The sequence below is a fragment of the Equus quagga genome, chromosome 4 (assembly GCF_021613505.1).
Source record: "Equus quagga isolate Etosha38 chromosome 4, UCLA_HA_Equagga_1.0, whole genome shotgun sequence".
In the NCBI taxonomy this organism is placed as follows: Eukaryota; Metazoa; Chordata; class Mammalia; order Perissodactyla; family Equidae; genus Equus; species Equus quagga.
In genome coordinates, this window is record NC_060270.1 from 86,269,598 (window position 1) to 86,296,818 (window position 27,221).

The window sequence follows — 27,221 nt, forward strand, 5'->3', positions numbered from 1 at the left end:
TTGTCATTTTTTTAGTGTAATTGCAGAAATGAAGCTTCAGAGGTACATAGAGGTTTAACAGAACAATTTTTCGGAAACTGCTTTTCATGTTAGGAACTCAAATATTCAGAATCTTAGACACAAAAAGTTTAAAATGAAAAAAATTTACCAAATTTGCCAAAGTTAAAGTTAAAACCCAGCATTAACTTTTCTATTGTTATTATATTAGTGTATCAAGTATACATCAAAAAAATGAAAAATAAGTATAAGCATAAAAATAAGCATCTGACCTTCACCAGAGATGTCACACTACTGTTCATCTGACCTTCACCAGAGATGTCACACACATTACCTCACCTGTTCCAATCAATAATTATGCATGAAAAATTGTAAAAATAAGTAGAAAAACAATTTCAATCCTACGATGCATTCTTTATAAGCAGTATTTCCAGCTCTTCAACATCCTTAAACAATGGTACCATTATGTTCATTTTGGAGAGGGAGAAACAGGTTCACAGTAGCTGTGACTTGCCTCATACAAAGCAGTCAGTACGGAAAAGCAATGAGAGTTTTATTTCAGGCCTGTGTTACTTTAAATCCAGGTTTACCTTACTCAAAATGTTTTTCAAGATACTATGGTATCTCCATAGCCAGTATACAGATTGATCCTCTTCTCTTTACTACATAAAACCTAGGGTGGAAAAGATAACTTGCTTCTCTGGCTCCTTATGTTCCGTGTCTTCCTATTCCTAAAGACATCCTCAATCATATTCGGCCCTGGACAAAGCTCCCTGGTTTCTACTCTTTTTCTAATTGCCCATCAGAAAGTATAATAGGATGAGTAATTCTTATTCGAGGACAACATCTACAGTCCCAAATGTTGAGACACTAAACCCTTTAGTCCCAAACATAGAGTATTAATCATGAAAAATGTCTCTGAATGTGTCTTTAATTAGTCTTTGGGTGGTGAACATAATGTAGTCGACATGGAAATTGAATATAATGTTATAAACCAATGTGACCGAATAAAATGAATAAATAAATAATTTTAAAAAGACGTAAGGAAAATTAATTTGAAGAGTAAAGAAAGGGAAAACAATCGCAGAACACAATCCTGAGAAGAACAGAGATATAAAGAGGATGTAAACGGACTACCTAAGAAAAAGACAAGCTTAAAATGTAGGAAAGGGGAAGAAGATAAATTAAAGAAGGGCATATAACAGGCGAGTGCCATTAAAAGTTTGTTCTAGTGCCGTTAATGGCACCATAGATTGCCCAATCTGTACTGGAATGCAATGAGGATCATATGCAAAGATAATTGCTTTGTTGTATATTGTGTTACATTCTCCAATTACATACGAAATTTTCTTCCAGACTTAAATTGGTTATTATTTCTATCATGTAACAATTCAAATTGTTTTGGTACTTGAGCTGTACATCTATCTACCTATCTATTTATCATCCATCTATCCCTTTTTCTCTAAAATATGTTAGTTTAATTTAATCATAGAATCAAAACAATTTTTTAATTATTGACAATTGTTTTTGGCCTAAAAGTAAAAAAATATTAGTTACTTATAAAATTCAGATAAATGAGCAGGGAAACATTTTATTGTTTTGTTTTAAAAATGTGGACTTCTCTTCCGTAATAAGCAAATATCACTCAGCTCAAGTTAAGTCAGTTTTCTTTCAATCATCACATAACTTACAAAGACAACCAGAAGCATCTTTCTTTTCTATATTTGGTGTCATCAAGATGCTCCAATTGACTGAATATATTATGTTAACACCGAATCTTGTTGGCAAGAGCTTTATCTAACAACCTCCGCATTCCTCACCCAACCATCTGTTTTCCTTGGTCGTTAGTCATAAGGAAAAAATTCTAATTTTTTTGCAACACCCATATCAAGCTAAGCTAACAAATTCCCATTGACTTCAGAGAATACTCAGCACTTGGATTCTTACCCATGATGTGTGAAGAAAGATATGAAAATGATTCAGAGAACTATGTAAATGAAGTAGTGTTGCCATTGGGAGTAGATACAGATGCCTTCACTCTTCTACACTCTGGATTCCAGGGAACTAAGGCCAAACATTCTCATGTATTGAAACACATTGCAAAATAAGTTATTTTTAGGAATATATTAGAAGCACAAACTGACTCTCAATGTATTCTAGTAAATACGTTTTCACATATCATCCATTTGATTTGACAGAAGACATACTGCAAATCAAGTTTGCCCTCGTAAATCTATCAATCGTTAAAATTATTACTGGCCTATATGTCCATGATTTAATTACAGTCAACACATTGGCCTTGATTCACGTCTAATAGCTTCTTTCTGCTAACTCTTTATAACATTTTTCTTTTCTAAACAAGTCATTAATTTTCATATATTCAAGGCTTATAAACACAGCCCATACAACATGAGTAATAATTTTTCATATGGTACTTAAACAATTATTTTAGGTTCATTCAGTCACCACAAGTTAGTGAAGACTTCCTATGTCTTCTGGCTGTGCTTAGGCTGAGATGTGGTCTTGTCACTTAAACAACTTCCACCCCCTTGAATAGGGATAATATGTTTTGAGTCTGTATAATTTTCCCTTCAAATGAACTGGAAAGTCCTCTTCAGCGATAGCAATAGCTGTATATTTAATATCTCAGTAGTTAGTTTAGAAAGTCAGGAACAATCCCTATGCTCATGGTCAAAAGCATAAACTGACCTTGTGAATGGCTATATCTGGAAACACCTTCTTTCCTGCCATAACCATGTTATTGTGCTCTTTCTTATCCATTATGAGCTCTCTCCATATTTGAAGTAATTTGAGGATAGAGACCAACTCTGTTCATCTTTATTTTCCTCCAGGATCCAGCACAGCATTTGGCACATAGAACAAAATATTCAAGAAATGTATTTCCTTAACCATAAAGAGAAATTAACTCAATTAAGTCTCTAAATGTCTGCCCCTTAATCATCCATAGTCTATACACAATCAGTTTGGGGATTCTGTCATATTTCTGTGTGCATTACATTATTTTACATCATAACGACATTCCTCTTGTTGTTTTTCCTTGAGTAGAAGCGTTTGATCAAAAGGTCTACAATTACAAACAAATATTTATCATCCTGACAAAAGAACATTATTATTCTATTCAGACAGCAAACTTTATAACTGAGATTACAATAGAGTTCTGCAAAAATAGTCCACATCAGTTCCAGTCAAGGCATTGTGGATTTATTGGAAATACTTTCAAAATGGCTCCATTGGTATATGGGACAGTGATAATTGTTGGACAAAGCATTTATGGTTTTCTGCAGTCTCAACTACTTTAGAGAACTTAGTAATCATCAAAGTTGCTCCTTTTAAATGATTGCAGCTTTCTTTCAGGCATTCAATGCAAGCCTCATTGATTCTCTTCATGATTTATTAAGCCAGGGCACTTTTGTGGTTAAGCGACAGAATTCAGATTTCACTGTAATATCTTTTGTAATGGTTTTTAAAAAGCTTTATCAAAGAATATGAAGATATGTATTGCTGAAATTAAGTGTGTGCTTATTCGAACAAATGGGACTTATTTTCAATCAATTTCAAACTGCTTATTACTGATACTTGCATCAGACATAGAATTTTTCATCTTTAGTGTATGATTAAAATATTTGAGCAAATGCATTGCCTATATGATGTGCATTATTTTAACTAGAACTTGGTTGAAAAGAAAACGGTCCTGTCAATAATGACCAAGACCTGGGAACCAGATGGCTTAGAACGTCCATGAAAGACCATGGACGATAAGCCCTCATCTTCCAAGAGAATAGCGTTTCAGGAGTTTGCAAGGTAATTTGTCTCAGAGGGGTCTGAAAGTCAGTAGTGAAGACTCTAACATGGAGAAGAGGACAAGAAAGGAAATATATCCCTGGAAGGATGGAGAACAGGAGAATGAAGGATTTTGGTTAGCAGAATGTGAATATTACCTAAAGAACTGAGGAACAACCCAACTGCATGCTGATACAAACGAGTTGCAATAATTATAAATTTAGTAAAAAACAAGTTGCTAGTTATAATCAATGAAAAGCTCTGCTGCTAGGTCTGGTGGTGATGTCAAATAAGACCAGAAACCTGGCTGACTTGATCCTAAAGGAAATAAAAAACAGCCCAGAGATTTTTTTTTTTTTTTAATCTGCCAAGGGTTTCAGTGTCTGTGGAAGAACTAAATTTACATAAGAAACTTAAGTGACTCCCGTGTCAAGAGTCAGAGGGCTACAGGAGCTGAAGGCCTGACAGACTCTTCATTCACTGCCTCCATGAGGATTATGGAAACCTAAGGGCATTTAAAACAAAGGATAAAGAGATTATAAGACATTAGTGACTGTCTACAATTTTTGATGGGAAAGTGTGCAAAAAGAATATACCCTTAGTTTGTTGATGTGTTTTACTTTTTTAGAAAAAATACAAAGGAATTAGGAATTTTTTAGCTTTTCCAACAAGACAGAATGTTGAATAGAGGAAAGATTTATACCTGAGGTGGAATAATGATAGAAGATTTGGCATTTTCACTGTTGTTATCAAGGGATTGACTAGCTGGAGAAAGGAACTGAAGGAGAGAGAGACAGAGAAAGAGACAGAGATCCTTGGGGCTTTTTTCTTTCTCCATTAAATGCACATTATTCTTTATCTTGATTACTGTATCATTGCGTGTCACTGTTTCATTTACTGTGATTTCTTTTTTTTTTCTTACAATATCATTTTCTTTGGAATGGAGTGAACAATAAGAAAGAGAAAGTAGAAAATAATGCTTTGAAAAGGAGCATCATTAGCTTTATTAGTTAAATTATTCCCCTTTTCCTTCTTCATCTTTCCCCACCTGCCTTAACAGTTTAAACCTGAAAAACCAATCCACAAGTGAACATTGGTCCTTTCCCCCCGGGTATGAAAGAGTCAGCGTGTGTATGAACACATAACTCAGAAAGAAGATTTCTGAAGGAGATCACTGCTTCTATGAAAAGATTAATGAAAGTAGGTCCTGCTGTGAAGAGCACATTATGCACAATAGATGTAGGGAGGCTTCATAATAAATGATAATTAGTCTTTTTATAACATATTTCACAAATACCATTGATTCTGATAACCAGTTTCTTTAAGAAACTCAATATGTTTCACAACTCAAAATATCAAAACCACATAAATAAACGGAATAAATTTGCACTGACCATAAGATCTAGGCTCTGCAAGAAACCAAATATAGACTTACTAGGAACAGAACCAAAGACAGGGCACTCGTGGAATTTTTGTAAGTTTATAAACATTTCATAAGCTGATTAATTTGCTTGCCCTTCTTGCCAGCTGCCATGAGTTTTCTCTCGTCTCTGCAGTCACAGGATGCAAATATAGTAGCCTCATTTTGCATGCAAAAAGATGAACCTAAACTATTAAATAATTTTTGTCGCTGGGGTAGATTTACACCCTTCAGAACCTTTTGGGAAGAACTCACTTCCTTGCTTAGGTTTTTGACCTCAGTATGCGACCCTTGAGCCAGTGTCTTAAACTGCCTGAGTCTATGGTATCATCTGTAATAGCAGAAGCAACAAAACCTATTTTACTCTTCTTATGGATGTTTCAACAAATAACAAGAATGCACACTATACAACCAGAATGAGTTAAAATTTTATAAAAAGACAAGGTATTGGGATTAATCTTGGCATTCCAAATAACTTAGTTCTCTAATGTTGAGGCCACTTGTGTCTATTCCTGAAATACTATGAGAGCATTCTCTGGATACCAATTGCCCCTGCCAGCCCAGAAAAGGATCTAATTATAACAGGAAGAATGCAATCTTTATTTATTCAATAAATATTTATCGAACACCTACCTTTATGTAACAGGCATTATGTTAGTTGCTTTGTACAATGGGGAATGAAATAGACGTAATCATTACCCCATGGAGGTTATATCTAATGGTGAAGCAATCCATTTTACAAGAATTTTACTTAAATGATATCCCTGTGAGAAATAAGTTTTCCTATGAAAAGCAATTACATTTTTAATTTAGGCCTATGAACAACTCATAAAACCATAGGAAATTTGGAGTCATTTAATTCTCTCCTTCGGATTAGATCTTTGATTTCTAATATGCAGAAGAATTAAAGAATAAGAGAGATGATAATGCAGAATATGTATAAATATATATATGGACAATTTATTCTTTCTCTGCACTCTTTGAATCTAGAATTAGACAAAATATCTCAGCTAACTTGTTTCTATAGTCTACCAAGACAGACTTGAGGGAAAAAAAAGACACGAGGCTGATTTATAGCTCATCAGAATCATCTCACTAAGAGAAATTCATCAAGATCAACTGAGTAATGGACCGACTGAGTTAGTGAAAGTCAACATAGTGCTGACAGAGCACACCTTCAACTTAAAAGGGATAGCTTTGAATTGGTGGCTAAGAGAATTAATGTTACATTTGCCTCAGTAAAACCTCAATTCACCAGAAGTTGAAAAAAGGAAGGCTGTGTCCATATTGGTTCTTCTGATTAATAAAAGGCTCAGCAGAAATCTTTTTCTAGTAAGAATTTTTTCATTTTCCTTCCTTAGTAAGTACATAGATTATTGAATCTTCCATGATTCAGGTTCTTGTTTTGCTTCAAGTTTCTTAATTTATCTATGAAGAGTCATTGAAGAACCTACTTTATATTAAAGACAAAAATAAGATTCAGAAGTATTTTATAGCTTGTGAAAAATATGGTTAATAGTTTTGAATAAAAGTTAGATGTGAGAGGTAAGATAATGAAGTGATTAAGCAGGTACTATGAGAACCAGACTTTCTGAGTTCAGGCTAAGTCTCTAAGCTCTTAGATGTGTAATATTGTGCAATGCTTCAGTTTCATTATGGACAAAATTAGGACTATCATATTACTTACCCCAAGAGGTTGTTACAAGGATAAAGTAAGCGAGCATTTAGAAAGGACATTGTCTTCGGACAATGCTTGCATCATATTTAGCATATATAAGTGTTTCTTAAATAAATACTATACACAGAGACGAATAATTTTCTTAGGTTGACTCATAAATATGTTCTAAAGCCAAATCAAAAAACAGGAAACTAAAATAAGTTTTAAAAATATTTTGAATAATAATAGTGTCATTAGAATAAGTGAATGACCCTTCCAAAGGTGACCACTTAGAAGAAAACACTAATTTGAATGTATAAGTAGACGCATGCTTCTTAAAAGCTATCTCATTTCTCTTGACTCCTACCTTATATCATGGCCTAGATCTGTCTGCTAATCATATCAAAGATTTTGTTTTTGTTGTTCAACTTCCTCTGGAACAGGAAGGGAACTTTGAAATCAGATGACAAAAGTGAGACCTGCTACATTAGACACAATAAAAGATTCTTCTTTTTCAAGCTAATAAATTGGCATTAACTTTGTAGGTAAAATGAAAAAGGAAAATGATAAAGTACAGTTATTAGAAATCAGAGCCAGAATTTGTGAAAAATATATAGAAGTATAGGCAGACTAGAATTACTTAGCTGTCATGGGTGTGTGTGTGTATGGTTAATATCCCACACAGGGCTTTCTTTTTAAAAACAGTATTGTATATAACAATTCGTATGAGATAAAAAATACTGGAACTTTTGGTGTCAATCCCAAAGAATCAAAATTTTGGAAACTTTAATAGTCAATTGTTAGGAACTGGCTAATTCAGAAATACTTTTGGGGGCCGGTCCGGTGGCACAGCAGTTAAGTGTGCATGTTCCACTTCGGCAGCCCGGGGTTCACCAGTTCGGATGCCGGGTGTGGACACAGCACTGCTTGGCACGCCAAGCTGTGGTAGGCATCCCACATATAAAGTAGAGGAAGATGGGCATGGATGTTAGCTCAGGGCCAGTCTTCCTCAGCAAAAAGAGGAGGATTGGCAGCAGATGTTAGCTCAGGGCTAATCTTCCTCAAAAAAAAAAAGAAATACTTTGTATTTTAATTTCTTAGGATATATTTTCCCATGGCTAGAAAAGTAACAGGGAAAATGGAAATTTATTGAAATAATTGTGTGTGCCATGGGGTAGAGGGGCGCCAGAGTTTTGTTTGTTTTGTTTATTGCACAACACTAAGCAATCAATCACCTTTATTTTGCTTTATTTTATTTTATTTGACATATTAGTCTATGGTTTTATCATTGCCAGAGGCAAATTTTATTTGATAATTTAAAAAGGTAAAAATGATACGTGCACTTTATTGTATAAAGATATAAACACATGAAGACTATTCTAAAGGAAGAAACAACATGGAACTCAGGAAGATGGAAACTGTAAGTGGATTTAATGATTGTCAATTTGCTGAATGACTTACCCCCATCTTATGAGTAAAAATCTCCTGGCTGAGCCAAAGTGAGTAATGCTGACCTCATATTCCATCACTCTTTCCCTTTACTTCCTCTTCCCTAGCCACTCTGGCCTCGTTGCTATTTCTTGAATTCACCAAAAATCCTAAAGCACTAGTCAGGGCTCTCCAGGAAAACAAACCACCACCACCAACAACAACAACAAAATATATGTATATATATGTATAGATATGGAGAGAAAGAGAGAGAATGAGAAAAGGAAAGAGAGGGAGAAAAAGAGAGAGATTTTAAGGAACTGGCTCACACAGTTGTAGAGATGCAAGCCCAAAAATCTTCAGGGTAGACCAGTAGGCTGGAGACTCAGGGAACAGTTTCAGTTTAAGTCCAAAGTCAGTATGCTGACAGAACTCCTTGCTGGGGAGTCAATCTTTGACTATTAAGGCTTTCAACTGAATGGGTCAGGCCCACCCATATTATGGAGGGTAATTTGTTTTATTCAAAGTCTGCTGATTAAAATGTTAATCTCGTCTAGAAGACATCCTCACAGATACATCTAAAATAACATTTCATCAGATGTCTGGGCACCGTGACCTCGCCAAATTGACACATACAATTAACTACCACATCGGTCATATCCCACTCAAGGCCTTTGCACCATTCCCTTTAAGGGTAATACTTCTTCCCCAGTCATCTGCACAACACCCTCCCTCCCTCCTCTTCTGGTTTCCTCTGTCCCCATTATTCACTTCATGGTACTTATCACTATTTCACAGATAATATAGTTACTTGTCTTTTGTTTCTTTGTATGTTGGTTTTTGTGTAGTGTCCATCTTCTCCTACTAAAATGAAGCCAGAGATGTTGTCTGTTTTGTTCGCTTTGCTGACTCCCCACATATAGGCACTCAAACAGTCATTAAAAATTAACGATAATGAATGAATATGTGACTGTATTGTCTTAATCAACCCTCATTATGCAGAAATACATAACCTGTTCAATAAATGGAACAGCATACAAATGTTGAGGAATAAGTCCGACAACTTTCTTCAATGTACACACTCACTTTCTGTCACTGGGTCCATAGTTCAAGCTACGTAAAGAGTGTCTCCCAAAGAGAACCCTGTTAGAGACTCTTCTTCCCTGACAATTCTCTGCTTTATCTCAAATCCATTATATCAGTGAGAATTACAGTGATTGGTTGCAAGGGTCACAACTTGAACTGGCTTAGGCAAAAGGGAACCATATTGGCTCACATAAATGAAAGAGAACAAAAGTCACAGCTGACACGATATCACAAGCACAATTTCAATTAAGTAATTCAAATTATAAAGCCCCATGTAATAATCAAATCTTCAAAATTTACTCCAGTGGGTAGTCAGCTGAGGGGTGAGGGTAGTGGTCAGCAAACTCATTATCCCTTTTAGAGTTTTCTTTTTTTCTCCACTTCCATACTGTGCACTTGAAAGAAGTCATTGGGCTCAGTCCAGACTAAAGAAGTTATGCTCCACCTCTTTGAGGGCAGAGTATTTACATGAATTATTGGGTATTCTGCTGTATGGGTTCTTCTGTATGGGGTCTGTTCTACTCTCTCTCGTTTATTGATTTATTCAGTCACTTATTCATACCAGTATAGACTCATGAATATTTATTTTATACTTTAGGCTATAATCCAATAGTACATTATTTATTTTGTTGCTTAAATTGTTCCAGCTGTGGCCACTGGGAGCTCTTTTAGTTGGCTCCTGTGTCCCTTTGACATAATTCCAACATTGTGGGATTTTTTGTAAGTATTTTATGATGTTACAAGATGCTCTAGAAGTGGATTTCTGAGTACAATCTGGGAGCAATGATCAGAGAATGGTGAATGACTATGTGCAAAAACAACTGAGGCCGACCACATGTATCACATTCTTTGTCCAAGATCAGACCAAGAAAATTTCTAGGAACTGAGCTCAAATTCTGTTCTATGATGTATAATTTTTTATTTTTATTTATTCTACCAAAAAATTCTGAGATTTTGAGCTTACATATGCCATTGATTGTTACACAAAAATAGTTTACCTAAGAAATGTCTTTACATAGTTAAACAGTGAGGGTGACATTCCAACTCAAATACTAAGGTCCGTATTGATTGGATTTTTTTTAGCTCACATGTCCACATTTCAGTAGTTAATATAGAAGATGGTAAATGAGAGGTCAATTGTCTAAAACAGTAGAAAAAAATATTCTTCCTTATTCATCTTTAAGTTTTCCTATAATTCAAAGCACTCATCTTTTAGAAAACATTCTATTCTATAACAGGTCCAAAAATCATGGATTATCATGGTTAAGTAGCAAATCACCCATTTTATTGCATCAATCTTGATAAAAAAAGTTTCAGTTCTGGATCCCAGTGTGTAAATGCTTATTGTAACCCAGCAGCAATAAGGCAGAAAAAGAGAAACTTACTGTACCAAGACCATTTCTGTGAAGAGTGTGAGCTTGGTCTTTATTATTCTCTAGAACCCAGTCTGGGGTTGTGTTTTTCCATCCAGTCATGTGCTGATTCCTACAAATGATTCAGGCTCGTATGACTGTTAATCCTACCTGCAATACCTCAGTCTAAAGTCACTTTCTTTCAGGAGCATATGTTTATAGACTCTTAGCCAAAGACTATTGTTTCTTAGAAAACTTCTATCGTCTACAAGCAAAGTGCTTTTCACCTTAGTGCTATTTGAATGTATTTTTTCTGTGTTAAAATTATTATTATTGCTTGTTATAATTTCTTATTGGTCTCAGAAAGGTCTTAACGTTATATATTACTTTGGAGCCAGTTGAAAGAGAAAAGAAGGTACATCTCTGGCTTCCTGGCCAGTGGGATTGTTTTCTTAGAAATCTACATGCTCTTAGATGGTTGTAAATTCTGTGTATATAGTAATCTCCCTACTGCATGACTCTCCAAGGTCATGTTTCCCAGTATCAGCAACCAGTAGGCTTATAGTCACATCACAAAACTCACGTTCTGTGCCTTTCTTCTTTTGTGTGTTTCTTTTCCTGAGTATCTTCACATAAATTGCTGGTTGATGCCTTACAGCTCTTCGTTCCCTCTGTTTGGTATCTCTTGACAGCATCCCCTGGATAATTGACCTTTAGTGCTCTTATTACCTAGAGCCAACAGGAAATATCCTTCCGTTCCTTATGGTCAGATCTGTCAAAGAGGTTCACCAGAGCAAGGCAGTTAAAAGAAAGACAGTGATCAAAGAATAGAGTATGTGTGTGTGTGTGTGGGGGGGGGGGGGGGGGGGTGAAATGAATACTTTGAACAAGCCAGTATCATATTACACGATCAGAAAAAAAAATTATCTCCTGTTTACACTTTAAAATTGATCCAATAGCAATAATACTGGGGATGGGGAGCGGGACGGTTACACGTCCCACACCCTTGAATAAAGAATCAGAACAATCCCATGATTTCTTCTATTATCTAAGTGTCCATATGACACGATATCACAAGCACAATTTCGATTAAGTAGTTCAAATTATAAAGCCCCATGTAATAATCAAATCTTCAAAATTTACTCCAGTGGGTGGTCTGCAGAGGGGTGAGGGTAGTGGTCAGCAAACTCATTATCCGTTTTAGAAATATTTTCTCCAAATTCAGAATCAACATAAAATACCACATAAGATTAGAATGTGCAAACCTGAAGGTTAGTAGACAACAGAAACTAACTTTAATTTGTAGAAATTTAGAGCAAGTGACAAAATTTGAAACACTAATCAAATCATTTTCTCGTATCTTCCTCATCTAGCTTAAAACTCTTCAATGACTCTTTAACTGCAAGACAATTATGGTCAGCTTGTCTAAGAGGTTAAAGAAGATATGGCATGATTTGGCTCTTGGATTCCTCCCTAGCTTCACTTTCACCAAACTTTCCTTGTATTCACTTGCCATGTAGAACTCTTTGTAGTTCGCAAACCTCACGATGCTCTTGCAAAGCTATTTTCTATCATGCTATTTCCTCTACTTGGAATATGTAACTTGTAATATAGCCATTAAAAATCTCAACTTATTATTGCTGAATATCTAAAGACTTGTTTCTCCAATTATGTTCTGTGTTTTTCATTTATTATATTTTATTCATTATTATATCCTAAGTGTCTGGCAAAGTGCATAGCACCTTTCAGACACAAAATAAATGCTTGTTGAATGGGTCATTCAATCCAATACATAACTGAAAAAAGAGATAAACTAAGACCAGGTATACTAATATAGGACAGAGGATTATAATAAACTAAAATGGCAAAAACAGTATGGCACATGTAATAATATGCATATTTAGCTAGTGATATAAATGGTGATGATTACACCTGTATACATTGAATAGTGCCCCCCAAAAATCTATGCACACCTGTAACCTCAGACTGTGGCCATATTTGGAAATACGATCTTTGCAGATGTGATTAATTAAAATGAGCTCATACTCGATTACGACAGGCCCTAAATCTAACGTTTAGCATCCTTGTAATAGTATAGGAGACATAGAGGCTCAGAGAGAAGAAGGTCATTTGGAGATGGGGGCAGACATTGGATTAATACAGCCATAAGCCAAGAAAAGCCAGGCACTGTGGGGAGCCAACAGAAGCTAGGAAGAGGAAATGAAAAATTCTTCTCTAGAAGTTTCAGAGGGAGCATAGCCCTGCCTATGCCTTGGTTTTGGACTGACAGCCTCCAGAAGTATGAGAGAATAGATTCCTGTTTTTTGTAAGCCACCTAGTTTGTAGTAATTTATATGTCATTCCTAGTAAAACTAACATAAAACCCAGAAAATAGTTTAAATAAGCGATTATACTTAACACAGAATTTCATTACTAAACTGAATTTATTCTCACATTTTTGTTCATGCCCTGTATAAATGACTTTGTGGAATGATTTCATTGGTGATATGTATAGTTTGGCCCTCAACACTCATTTAAACCCTGACTTGCAAATTTCTTACAAGCTAGACATTCCAGATCCTCTTCATAATAGCCACAATTCCTGAATCCAATGCCTAATCCCACTTATTCCTAATGCCCAAGGTCGAGATTCCTTCTATCTCTCCCCACGGATCCTCAGTCCATTCCCTCCTGGGTGTTCCTATCTGGAAAATCTTTAAAAAATTTATATGCTCTGTGATTCTTCCCTGGGAGAGCTTCCTTTTCAAATTCATCTTTCTTGTTCCCTTTCTTTCCTCCTGCAACTTACTTTGTAGTCAAAAGAATTCTATTACCTTGTAACCAGTAATACTATGCTGTTCCACACCTGAAAGGGTGAAGTACCACCGATGAAGGAAGCAGAGAATAACGAAAGAGACAGGAAAAGGAGAAATGATTGCAAACTGGGAAGTTCTGATAACAACTGCTAAAAATCACAGTTTTGAAGAGGACTATACTCTTTACTATCAACATTGATATGACAAATAAAAATGACAGAATGGAAGGATTGGGGGTCTTGTTGCTCTTTTTTTTAAATTATTATTATAAACACCAATAAGGCTTCACTTTCTTTTTTTTTTTCCCCAGGGGAAGACGTGCCCTGAGCTAACATCTGTTGCCAATATTCCTCCTTTTTTTTTTCTTCTCTCCTCTTACTCCCTAAAGCCACAGTGCATAGTTGCATATAGTTGTAAGTTCTTCTACTTCTTCTCTGGGAGCCGCCACCACAGCATGGCCACTGACAGATGAGCGGTGGTTCCACACCTGGGAAGTGAACTCAGGCCGCTGATGCGGAGCGTACCAAACTTTAACCACTAGCCCAGCATGGCTAGCTCTCTTGCTCTTCAAATACAAAGCTCAGAGAGCCTGAAAAGTGTGAGGAGTCACTTAGAGGAGGGCTCACTAATGGCAGGAGCAGACTTCAGCTCTGCTAATGGTGAATTAGCTATCCAGATCAATCCTCCCGCTTAGGAACTCTAAAAACGTAGGATAAAATATAAAGCTGATGAGACAAACGTTAAAGAGCTAATAAGGTGGTGAAGAATTAGAGATCTGAAAATCAAGGGAAGCAAAAATCACAGAGATGAGCCCAGCATTTGTGGCTGCTTAGGGCTACCTTTGATACTTTGTAAGAAACTACAGAAGTCAGTCTTATACTTACTAGTCCAAAGCTTGGAGCTGCCACATTTTCTTAGACAATTTACTTCCAATATACACCTAAGCTACGGAAAACAAAAGGCTGAGTGGAGATCTTCTCTGTGTGCTTGGAAATGGCAGCATTTTAGCCTTGCACTCTAAAAGCTATTTATGACCCCATGGAAGAAGGACACACATACATATATATTTTTTGGCATTAAGGTGGGAAAAATATCTTAGAATAAAATACAAATTAATATATTATATTGAAATTCCCTCTTTCATTATTAACTCAAACTATAGAAAGGTTAAATTATGAGTGCCCTCAGTTTGAGGAAGAGATAGAAATCTGAAATTTACATCTGTAAAACTACTCCTACCCAAAGGTACTGAATGAGTAAAGTAATACTGTGGACTCACCAGCCTTTCTATTTTTTTTGCTTTATTTTATTTTATTTATTTCTTAGGAAGATTAGTCCTGAGCTAACATCTGCTGCCAATCCTCCTCCTTTTGCTAAGGAAGTCTGGCCCTGAGCTAACATCCGTGCCCATCTTCCTCTACTTTATATGTGGGACGCCTGCCACAGCATGGCTTGCCAGGCGGTGCCATGTCCGCACCCGGGATCAGAACCAGCCAACCCCAGGCTTCTGAAGTGGAACCTGTGAACTTAACCGATGCGCCACCAGGCCAGCCCTTCAACTGTCTTTTTAGAACCAACAGATCCAAGCACATCGCCAGCCTCATAACTCATACCAAATAAATATTCATTGACTAGAAAGAAAAATTGCATATTAGTGTTTGTAATTATTTCATAAACCACCAAAAGATGGCGTCAAAATTTTCAAATGCAAAGACCAAGTAGCCTGGCCTCTTTCCCAGAGCCACCCGAGGAGCCCCAGTTGGGCACTGTGATGACTTACTGACACCATTTCAAAAAAGAACATGGATTCATCAGGAATCCAATTTGTTGGAGGTTAATAACATTTAGCATTTGACTGCAGAAGGCTGTTAGCATAGGATTTAGAAAATGTGTGGGTAATTTAGACATTGATGAAAGGAAGCTAGAGAATGCCAAATTGAGGTGTTGCTTCTTCAATGAGCAATTTCTGCTAAGAAAAGACTATAAAGAGGCTCTGAGTATAGTTATTAGGAAAAGGATGAGACCCTAGAACCACCACATTTTCCCAAACTGAGAAACTAGACATGGCATCTTATTAACATTTTCACATAGGATTTTTACTTATTTCCTGACATTCTGCTGAGACAGGTCTTCAATTTTCCCCCTGTATTACTAACAAAACAATGCTCTTAAATGAAAATACCAGTTGAAACTGATAAGATTCAGGATTTGCCTCTTTAACGACTTAAAAATTAGCTAGAGACATCCATAGTACTGTGAAATCTGTAGAGAATTTATATCATTTTAAATTGCTTCTAAATAAAATACAAGGGAACATATTCAAGATAGATAAATAATTGATATCAATACCAAACGTGAAATCCACAAAGCAAGGTAGTATATTCTATAACTTCTCAAAACCCTTAACTGCAATTATGCACTGATATTGGAAAAGCAATACTAATGTTGTCCTGTGTTATTGAAGAATATTAATATTTACAAGTTAACATAAAGATAGAGTTGGACATAGTAACTGACTTCAATTACTATTCAATGCATTGACCAAGCACTACCAAAATTTTGCTAAGCAAACCTTATTGAATATCTGTCCTAAAAATGCTTAAATCAATACGAAACACAAAGTTTATTTGACTTGCAGTCAGATTCTAATTCTACTTTCACTTTTTCTACAGGCTAAATAATTGCAATTAACCACTGATTAATGCTGCAGTTAATGAGAAATTAAAGCATTCTTCAATTTTCTCCCCAAACCAAAAACAACATTTAGCTAAAATACATTTCATTGTTGACAGGGAAAGAAGAATAGTGAGCAAATATTTTTTAAAATTAAATGCTAATTTCAACCTTTTTGTTGTTTTAATACTAAAATATATTTTAAGGCCTTAATATTTTTTCTCCAGGAATATACATGATTTAATAGTACATTTTAATTTGTTTTATTCTAAAAAGAAAGTGAGTCGATGCTTTTTGAATCCTTCAAGATGTTATTTTTCCAAATGAAAATCCGCTACAATCAAAACAAAATCTTTGGAAAGCTGACATAATCTTTAAAATAATATGCTACCTTCTATTCCATCTCTTTCTTCAACAACTGACTTCATTGCATTGTTTTGCTTCACTACAAAACCATTTTCAGTAGTATAAAGCTGAAGGAGAGAATGTGGGAGATTTCGAAGAGCAAGTTTATCTTAAAAGCAAAAATTTTAATTATCACAAAAAAAATTTAGCACTAGCTCAATTAATTAGAGACAGATCATGATCTTAAGATAATCTCTTCATTGTAACCTTTATAAACTTTGACTGAATTAACTGTTGGCCATGCAAATTAATTATCTAATTTCAGTGACAAGGTTAGATGAATGGATAGCTTATGAACACCATTCTTTAGAACCAAATTCTCTTGTCTCTATTAATTCCACTATTCCGCCTACCTTAACAGAGGTCCAATTCAGTATGTGTGATGAGAGAAGCGTTAAGAATAACCCAAAGAACTAAATGTATCATTTATTCTTTCCAGTGTCTTCTGAGCTTTTACTACAAGATGAGCAAGGATGAAGAATGATGGTATATTTTAATCTTCCATATTTACATTTATTTAGCAATCTCAGTGAATTATCCAGTCTGATGCTGGGCAAGTTTTGGTGTGGGAAAGATTCGCATTTGATGTCCTTTCACTTTCTTATGTCACTTTATTTTCTGTGGTTCATTCTTTATCGAGTGACTGAGACCTTCGTTCTGCTTGCTGGTACCCAGAACTCCCCATCATAACACCCAAGTAGCATTTCCTCTTGAGGTAGAGCTGTGCTTTTCAAAAATTGACTACTTCACAATTATTCTTACAGAAGATAAAATATGAGTCCCAGAGATGTTAAATATCCTGCCAGAGCTCACCCTAGAGAGGTACTTTTCATGCATTATCATGTCCTGTACTAAATGCACTTTCCACTCTCCCGTATTGCAGTTCATTGATTAGAGGAAAAGAACAGGTCAGAGGAATGCTTCAGGAAGATGACTCTACACAACTCTGAAGGATGCCATTTCCATCATAGAATACATGAATAGAAGCCCTAGAGTTGTGCAGTGCACAGCATGAGTGATCATACATGATGGCCCTGACATTAATAATAAAAAAAGAGAAGATATTGTATTGACTTCAAACTACAGTAATTAATGATTGACTGTATAGAACTAGAGATATTAAGGATGGTTCTAAAATTTTAATTCAGAGAGATAGTTTTAATTTTAATAAAATAAAGGAACATAGGAAAAATGGTAACTGTGGGAAGAAAAGTGAAATGTTCATCATTAAATACTTTGGATTTAAAGTACACAGAATACCTGCAGATAGAGGTTTCCAGAAGATAGTTGAATTATCGTGCTGGATCTCAAGCGAGAATCATTGAAGATTCGGATGTAATACTCACTGACAGAGAAGCAAGGATTGAATCTTGAGATCGCCTGAAAACACATTATAGAGAAAATAGGAGCAGGTCAAGTATGGAACATTGGAGAAAGACGGTTTGCTGTTCAGAGAAGTGAAAAGGCCAGACAGCAAAGTATTAATAAATAATGCTGGATCAAAAACTTTGCAGTGATTTGGACTTCAAGGAATGAAAGATCATTAAAGAGAAAAAGGCAAGAGCTCTATGAAATGATAGCAAGAGGAAAGAGAGGATAAAATCCAAAAAGGAGCTCACCTGGGAAAATAAAATAAAGGGAAATAAAATAAAATAAATCTACACTGAGGTGTGCATATGATCAGTTAGGCTCATCATTGAGCTAAAGGAGTTTTCCTTCACACTAGTCACAAAATGTATCACCTATTTCAGTGTGTGCCCCGAATATTTTGCAGACTGGGTATAACCGTTTCCAAGGGTGTTCAGGTAGTTTGAATTTTGTCAAAATCTAGAATGTAAAAGATCCATTGTATCTGACTCTGGTATAATTCCAGAGTTGAAAGGACCTGGGCTTAGCAGTAGGGGTTAGGCAGAGGGAAGGAAGGAAAGCAACAGTTTCCCTGTGTAACCTGCTGTGCTTTCCTGTTACAGGGAAAGCTGGAAAGCAAAGATAAGCAAAGGCCTTTGTTTCTTCTCTTTGACACATCATCATATAAAACACAGAAAATTTATTTACCATGTTTATTGCCTGTCCCACACTTTAAAACGTAAGCTTTGTGAGGTTAGGGATTTTTGCCATTTTGTATTTCCAGCATCTTGAACGGTACCTGACACCAAGTGACTGTCAAATGTCTTTGTTGAGTAAGGAATTTCTTGACTTTGAATTTCTAAGGACAAAAGTCCTAGAGATTTAAGGGCGGTTCATTTGACCACATGCGATTCTTTATCTTATTCACTGTCTTCAGAAACCAATCCTTACGTAAGCTGGGACACCATCATTTTGGACAAATGCTCACGTACAAAATTTGTGCACGTGCTCACCTAAAACATTTATAGCACAACACACAGTAGGCATCCACATATACACAATTTTTTACCAGCATATGTGTGGAGTCTAAAAGAAAAATATCTAGGGCCAGCCCAGTGGCATAGTGGTTAAGCTCACACACTCTGCTTCGGTGGCCCGGGGTTTGTGGGTTCAGATCCTGGGTGTGGACCTATACAACGCTTGCCAAGACATGCTGTAGCAGCATCCCACATAAAATAGATGGAAATTGGCACAGATGTTAGCTTGGGAACAATCCTCCTCAAGCAAAAAGAGGAAGATTAGCAACAGATGTTAGGTCAGGGCCAATCTTCTTCACCAAAAAAAAAGAAAGAAAGAAAGAAAAGAAAAATATCAACAAACAAGAGCTAAAGTTTAATACATTGGAAATGTCAAAAAGCAAGACTAGCATAAGATTTAAATTTTAAAAATACATTAAAATTTTGTCCCAATATTTTTGAAATTTAAGTATTTTTGTGGCTTCATTAAGATTTTTGGCATTAGATGTGTTTCATGAAGACTAGAGGTACCTCATTATGAGCTATTCTCTTAAAATTGTGTCCAAAATGTATAGATTTTCAAATACAGATTGCATATTTACATTTTGCCAGGGAACAAATCCATAGATTTTTATCAAATTTCAAAAAATAAAGTTAAGGACTATTGATGAATGAGATTTTTTTTAAATCATATATTTTTTACTCTAAATCACTTTCATTTATTCAACCAGTTTATATACGCTAGGAACATAAACTAGGTGCATTCTCTAAGCTCCAGTTAGGCCCTTGGGATAAACAGCAAATAAATGCAAACTATTTTATCCCTTTAGTTAGAGTCTTTTAACTAACGTGTCTAACTGTTGAAAAGTATCTAGTCTTGGACGAAATAGTCTTATAAGCATTTTTATCATCCTTTCTGATTTTATTTCACTAAAATTCAAATCAAATAATATTCAAATGAATTCAAAATTTATTAGTGCAGAGATAAGAGCCATTCTCCTTCATGTTTTAGAAAATGTTATTTAAAGAACATGAAAACATACATTTCTTATTATGTGGTGTCATATCATAAATTATTGATAGTCAGCTTTCCTTTTACTTGTTAAAATATGCAGCATTTGGTTCTGATATTTTAAGTGTTTTACACATTTGCAAAAATAAAATAGTCAGTACTTCAGAGTTGCTATGATCCCCAACCTTATCCTAATGCAAATGCTTAAGTTTCCTTCTTGCAAATTAATAAGAAAAATACATAAAAATACACTAATTTGAAATCAGTCTTAACCCCTTTCACTATTCATAGTGCTTCCTTCTACTTTTCTGAGTGTTTTAGAATCGTTAGCTCTCCTCATGGACTTACTCTGTTAGGCTTCTTGTTCCTCCGTTTACAGAATCTTAGTCTTCTGACATGAGACAACAGTACTCTTGTGGATAGTTTTCAAGTTTCATCATGGTTTTCCTGAGGTATGAATAATCAGGTCAAAGATCTGTCTTTATGAGATAATAGCTGTTGGTTTCAGATTCATTTTTCCTCCTTTCCACAATTCTTAATCTACACAACATGACGGAGATATGAGTAAATGGTAATTGCATTCTCTTTCTGTGGTAATCTCTGCACCTAGTTGGCATTACACCTCCTGTGGTGATAGTAAAAAGGGAAGTTCTATTTTAATGGAAAGAAAGATTTTTACTGGGGTTTTTACATGGACTCGTCAATTTTTTTTTTAATGAAAACTAACATTCAAGTAATTGTTGATTTACAGATGCATTTACTTAGTAAAAACTACCCTTATCTGCAGAGCCCTGCCTTGTATTTATCATCAAATTCATATTGTTTTGTGCTCAGGCTAAAGGATTTAATTGGTGGACCTCCACTTAAACGATTTCTTAAATATACACTTTATTATTATTTATTTATTTATTATTTATTATTTAATCTCCATTTTTAAGCACCGAGTTTGTACTTTTCTGCACACATTTACCCTCCTCTTCTACATGCACATTAGCACACTTTGTCTCCTTTAATTGGCTTCTTAAATAATATTTTATGTATCTTGACATTATGTACTTTAAATCCCACAATATTGTTATGATTGCTCTATACTATCTGTGTTCATTTATTCCCAGATCCAAATTCTTTGCCTTTTTTTCTTGCTTCACCTTTGACAGTCTATCTGGAATTATTTTCTTTTCTGCTTGAAGAACACTTCTTATAGTTTCCTTTTGGACTCATCTGTCGGTAGAGAATTCTTTACTCATTGTATGCAAATGCCTTTGTTACCTTCTTAAAAATACTATCAACGGTGGAGAAATTAGGCTTTGCAATTGTGTCCTTTAGCATCTTGAAGATGCTCCACTGTCCTGTGGCCTCTAATGTCGTTCAGTAGTCACTCAGTCATCCCTTGGAGGGCAATCTCTGGCTACTTTTAATATTTTTATGCTTTCTTTCCCTCATTAGCTATGGGACTTCTCAGCCATTATCTCATGAAAAACTTCTCTAAGGCCCATTTTTGCTCTTCTTTTTTCCTAAAATTTCAGTTTAAAGGGTTTTAGATCTTCTTAGCATATCCTCCCTTCCCCCTCCACTTTATTTCTATATTTTGTCTCTCCTTGCTTCTTTGTTGCTCAGCTGTGTCTAACTTGCTATTAAAATCATATATTGTCCTCTTGGTTTGAGTTGGTATATTTTTAAATTCCATAATTTCTAGTTGATGCTCATTCATATATACAGTATCATTTTTTATAGTTTCCAGCTCCTTTCTCTGAAATTTAAGCTCATTTCTATTCCCCTGAACATAGTAAGCATAATTTTATTACAATCTAGATCTATAATTTCCATAAACAGACTTCCTCTTGATCAACTTCAGTTAAATGCTGTTCCACTGATTCTAGCTTGTATATTTCATTCTGTTATTTGCTTTATTATCTTCAATTGTTTCTGTGAACAATTATTTTCAGAAATAATTTGAGTCCTAAGATGTCACTCTATGTAGTTTTCTTCTGCCAGGCAGAAGCTCCTACGAGCCAGTCAAGATCAAAACTTAAGAATTGTTTATGTTACCCAGATGGGCTGCCAGAGTCTAGTCCTTACCCCACCTCCTGAAGGCAGTGTCCCCATGTTCCTTCCCAGAACAAGGAATGTCGCACTAGGATTTCTACCCTTAGCAATCACCCAATATTAACGTCCATCTTTCCAACTTAGTGAGTCTCCAGAATAATTGATTTTCCTCTCAGATGTGTCCTGTTGATCGGCGGAAGTTCCCAGTACAAAGGTGGCAGTGGGGTTCTAGCTGTCAGAGAAGGTTCCTGATCCTGGGGGTCCAGGACTCAGACCCCTGTGGTTTGCTCCCTCAAACAATGTTACATAGGCTCTTGCTTATATGTTGTTACATAAAACTGTACCTAAAATCAGGTTAAAATCATTCAAAAGGATATGTGATAACGTTCTGCAAAGAATGTTGTAGGCAACATGACTACCTGTTAGTGTTTACAGTAATTGTTCACAAAGGTAAGCAACATGAACTGGCAGGAATTTTTTTTTCAAGATTTTTTTCCCCAAAACAATTTGACTGTAAAAAAAAAAATGCACTTACACTGTTTAAATAAGCAGTTTAAATAAGGCCTGAATTAAAAGAAAATTTCATATGGCACTAATTTTTCAATCATTTTCTCAATGTAAAAATATAGCTAAAGAAGAGAAAGGCTTTATATTAGAAGTAAAATACCATATGATATTTAAAAAGCAAACTTTCTAGAACATACCTTTTGTGCAATAAATACCATAATGTGAAACAGTAATACAAATTAATTGCATAAAACTTCAGACTTCTGGTCCATTTAATATGTTCCTTTCTCTTCCAGAAACGAATTGTCTTGCACAGAATGCATAAGTACTTTTCTCTCGTTTTAAATGTGAAAGAAAAAAGATTTCTAATTCTTCCCGTTAGTGTCTTGGTATCCAAACCTAATGGTGTTCTAATCAATCACCTCCCATTACTTCTAGCTTTGTTTCCTTAGTCACTCTTGGCAACACCCAAAGTTCTGTTTCAGAGGCTGCAATAGCTGTTATGTAATATTCATCTTTCATTGTATTTATGAACATACAGGTATTATTTTGTTCACAATATTCTTTAGTTACAGAAACAAAATAAATTAAACAAAAATGCTTTATGTCTTTGAATTGTTTCTTGCCTGCCCAGCAGATTAATTGTGACCACAGCGTAAGGAAAGCATGGCTAATTGAGCTGATCATTAGGTTACTAAGGTGGCTTGACTCGTTTGGAAAACAGAACATGGCTCTTTGCAATCTAATCCCATAAAATTGCAACTTTTACTTTCTTTGAGAATCGATGACTTTCAAATACACGTTTGGTCACTCCTGGTGTTTGGATAAACAAATCAGGAAATGTTTTTATATTATAAATTTGTCAAGATTTTTAATCCTGTTTTCCTCACAAAATTTGTTGATCAGATGGTCTTATGCTAAATTCGAATATGGAAATTTTAAACACAAATGCCTTTTTTTTATTTGAGACTTTATAAAATCAGTTTTTATTTGAATCCATTCATTTGTTTGTACCTTTCCATCTCTGAAAGGTTTTAAGATATATATGTTTTTGTGTACATGCAGTGTGATACAAACACTAGTAAAATTAATGGATGAGAAAAGCAACACAACCATGAGTATCGTGAGTAAAAAATAGTTATAGCAAGCTTATAAATTGCTATTTTTGTATGTAAAGATGACACTCCAGTCTCCACAATTTTTTAGGTTCATTATTGCTTTTTCTAGGCAGAGTGAGGTAATGCTAGCCTATCCACATACTTTCCGGTCATTATTGTAACTTTATTATTATTTTTTTCTGATGAGTAACAGTTTGAAAGGATTTTGAAACCAGTAGTTACATATAAGCATGTGACCACATGGGGACCAGACACATGAATTCACATATTAGTGTCCTACTTTGGTGAGCTGTCTTTCGAGATTCTGACGAATGCTCAGTAATGAATTTTCTCTTTCTGCTAATGTGCATTGTGTGCCCATCAGTTCCAGACACTCTCATCAGGGTCAGAGTGAGACACAGAGGTTGACTTCTCTAACAGTAATTAAAATCTGGAAGAAAAAGCCAGTGTATGAATACAATATAATAAGATTGAAAAAATATGAAATACGGAGCAAAGGCAATATAGGAAAGTGAGAGATCACGTCTCGCTTCCCTGATAAAAGAGGAGTTCTTGGAAGAGGTCGTATTTAAGTCTGTATTGAGAGTTTTATATCAAGTAGCGTGTTTAATAAGCTATATTAAGATCTCAGTCACCTCCACAAGGAGAGATGGGCTACAGGTTTGCAGACGTGGAAATTTGAGGTACTTGGGCAACAAGTTAACTTATGCTAATCAATAAAATAATTAAGGTTTCTCAACTTGGCTTCCACATCTGAACCACAGAACAGAGAAAATGTTTTCAGTGACTATTAACTGTCTCAGTGAGTATCATTTAAATGCATAGGTGAAAAGATAATTCATAAACTTCAATGGATGACTTAGGGCAATCAGACTGACTTCTCTCCTGATATTCCAGTTGAAAAAGACCTAGAGATTTATATATATGTTTATTTATGAATGTATCGATATTTATATATTTTATGTCTATGTCTATATATGTAGTTATTTATATATTTATATCTATATACTTATACATTTGTATATCTCTATCCATCCATCCGTCTATATATCATTTTCTTTCTTTTTCTTTTTTCTTTCTAGAGAAAGAAAGAGGTTATTTATAATGAGAAATATGACTATTGAGTTCACCAGACACTGATCAGCATTTTCAATGCCTGAAGGCAGACATATATCTGAAGACCAATTATTATCAGAAAGATTGTTCCTGGAGATTAAAGTAATAGTACCACTGAGTTGTAAGGATCTGATTTATTTCTCTCCCCAGTAAGACAGACCTGCTGCAAAGACTGCATGATTACTTGCGGCCCAGAGCACATTCTCTCTCCCCTGAGCCTTAGGCACCGTGCCAATGTCTGCTTCCCTGACTCTCTCTTTTCAGGCCTTGCCTGAAAACGTCTCTGGCAATTGAAACCTCCTCTCTTTAGATATCTCTCGTACATATTATCATGCTGAAAATGCATTTGACTTAATTTTCGAAGTCATACGGCTTGCATGTTTTAAGGAAAGTGATGCCCTTACCTGGCGCTTAAATTATTATAAAATCTCTAAATGCAGATCACATTTTAGATGTGATCTTTGCTGATATATTTCAAGCATTTCATACATTCCCTGCTTTGTTCATTCCCATCACAACTGAATGCAGAGTTGACAGGCTTGGGTTTAATGAGCATCCATTTGAGTCAAAATAGTCTCCACTTTCAACTCCCCTAATGAGTTTCAATTTTTACTTCAAGTGTATCAAGGTTATGAGATCTGTATTTCTCATCATTAGAACCAGCACTTTCTTTTTCTATTTTTTATTCATCTAATAAAATAAACAAGAAAAGATGCAATGAAGCAGTGGTTTTAAGTTTTTCATGAGCAGAACGGTCCATTACTCAAATGACATGTCAGAGGAGAACTGCCGTGTTTGAAGTGTAGCGAGTGCTGTGAGGTCCACTTGCTTGCTCCCTATCTTCCTCCGGCCCATGCTGCAGAGAAATTCCTAAGGTACATTTGTGGTGCTCTACTATGAGGTTTAAAAGCCACTGCAAAGACGGATGATAGATACATATATTTAGATAGAAAGATGAGATAAGTAGATGTCTGGTCTGTAGTGCAGTGCAAGAATTTCCTTTTGCTGCTGCAACAAACTTAGTGCTTAAACAATACAGATTTATTATTTTACACTTCTGTAGGCTGCAAGCCTAATACAGAACCCACTGGGCTAAAATCAAGGTGGCAGCGGGACTCCATTTCTTTCCAGAGGCTCTAGGATTTTGAATTACTTTCCTTAATCATTTTGGTTCTTGGCACAGTTCAGTTTCTTGCAGTTGTAGGCTGAGATCCCAATTTCCTTGCTAGCTGTCATCTGTGAGCCATTCCCAGCTTCTAGATGCCACCTGAATTCCTTGTCTGATAGCCCCTTTCCTCCATCTTCAAAGCCATCAGGAGTTGTCCAGTCCTTTTTGTGCTTTGAATCTGTTCTCCTTTCCCCTTCATCTTTCTAACCCAGCCAGGATAGGTTCTCCACTTTTAAGGACTCATGTGGTAAGATGGGGCCAACAGGATAACGTAGGATAATCTCTCCATCTCAGGATAATCTCAAGGCCTTTACTCATGATCACAACTTAAAGTCATGTTTACCATGGAAGATAATGTATTCACAGGTTCCAGGGATCAGAGCTTGGACATCTTTTTTGGAGGAAGGTCACTATTCTACGTACCACATGCAGCATTTGTGTAGTTATTTGCATTTGCTTCTATAGTGGAGGTCTTGACCAACAAGCAAGGCTACTATGAAATATTTTGATTAGTCATTCTATATTTAAATGGCTTCTTTAATCTGTTTTATGTTGTGGATATCATTCTAACTTTTGAGGAAGCTTTACATACCACCATTTGATTAGTTATATGTTGTTTTTCAGTTAATTCCTAGAAGAGAAGCTCTTATCTCTATTTTCAACATTTTAATTGAACATAAGTGGAGGAAGCTCACAATTGCCCATGTAAAATTAACATAATAGGGGGGTTGTATTTTAAATTATGGGCTGTCAGATTGATCAGTAACAGACTCATCCTTTCTGCCAACAATAGCCAGAAAATACACATCCACACCCACACGCACAGAACATGGAGTTACTGAAGTGACAGAATTGACTCCAAGCCAGGCTGACCACAGTTTTGAATACACTGAAGGAGCGAATTTTGACATGCTTATCTGAATCTAATTGGAAATTCAGATCTCATTGCAGTCATTTATCCTTAAGTTCTAAGCCGTTACATTTCATCTGTTATTTATGATCTCATTTAGATTTCAGAAAAAATCCAATACTTCGTGACACATCTTAATTTATCTCTTACCTTTAAGATTTGGTTACTCTCTGAGCCAAGAGCACAACACTTATTCGTGTGCACAGGAGTTAGAACCACCACCAAAGGTGAATGCATGCACTCGTGTAGTGAAGATAGAGTTATTGGCCCAACGCTGTTGTCTGAATGGTGATTTAAATAGTGATGAAAATAACACTACTCCTTCTGATAGTGCCAAGGAAGAACC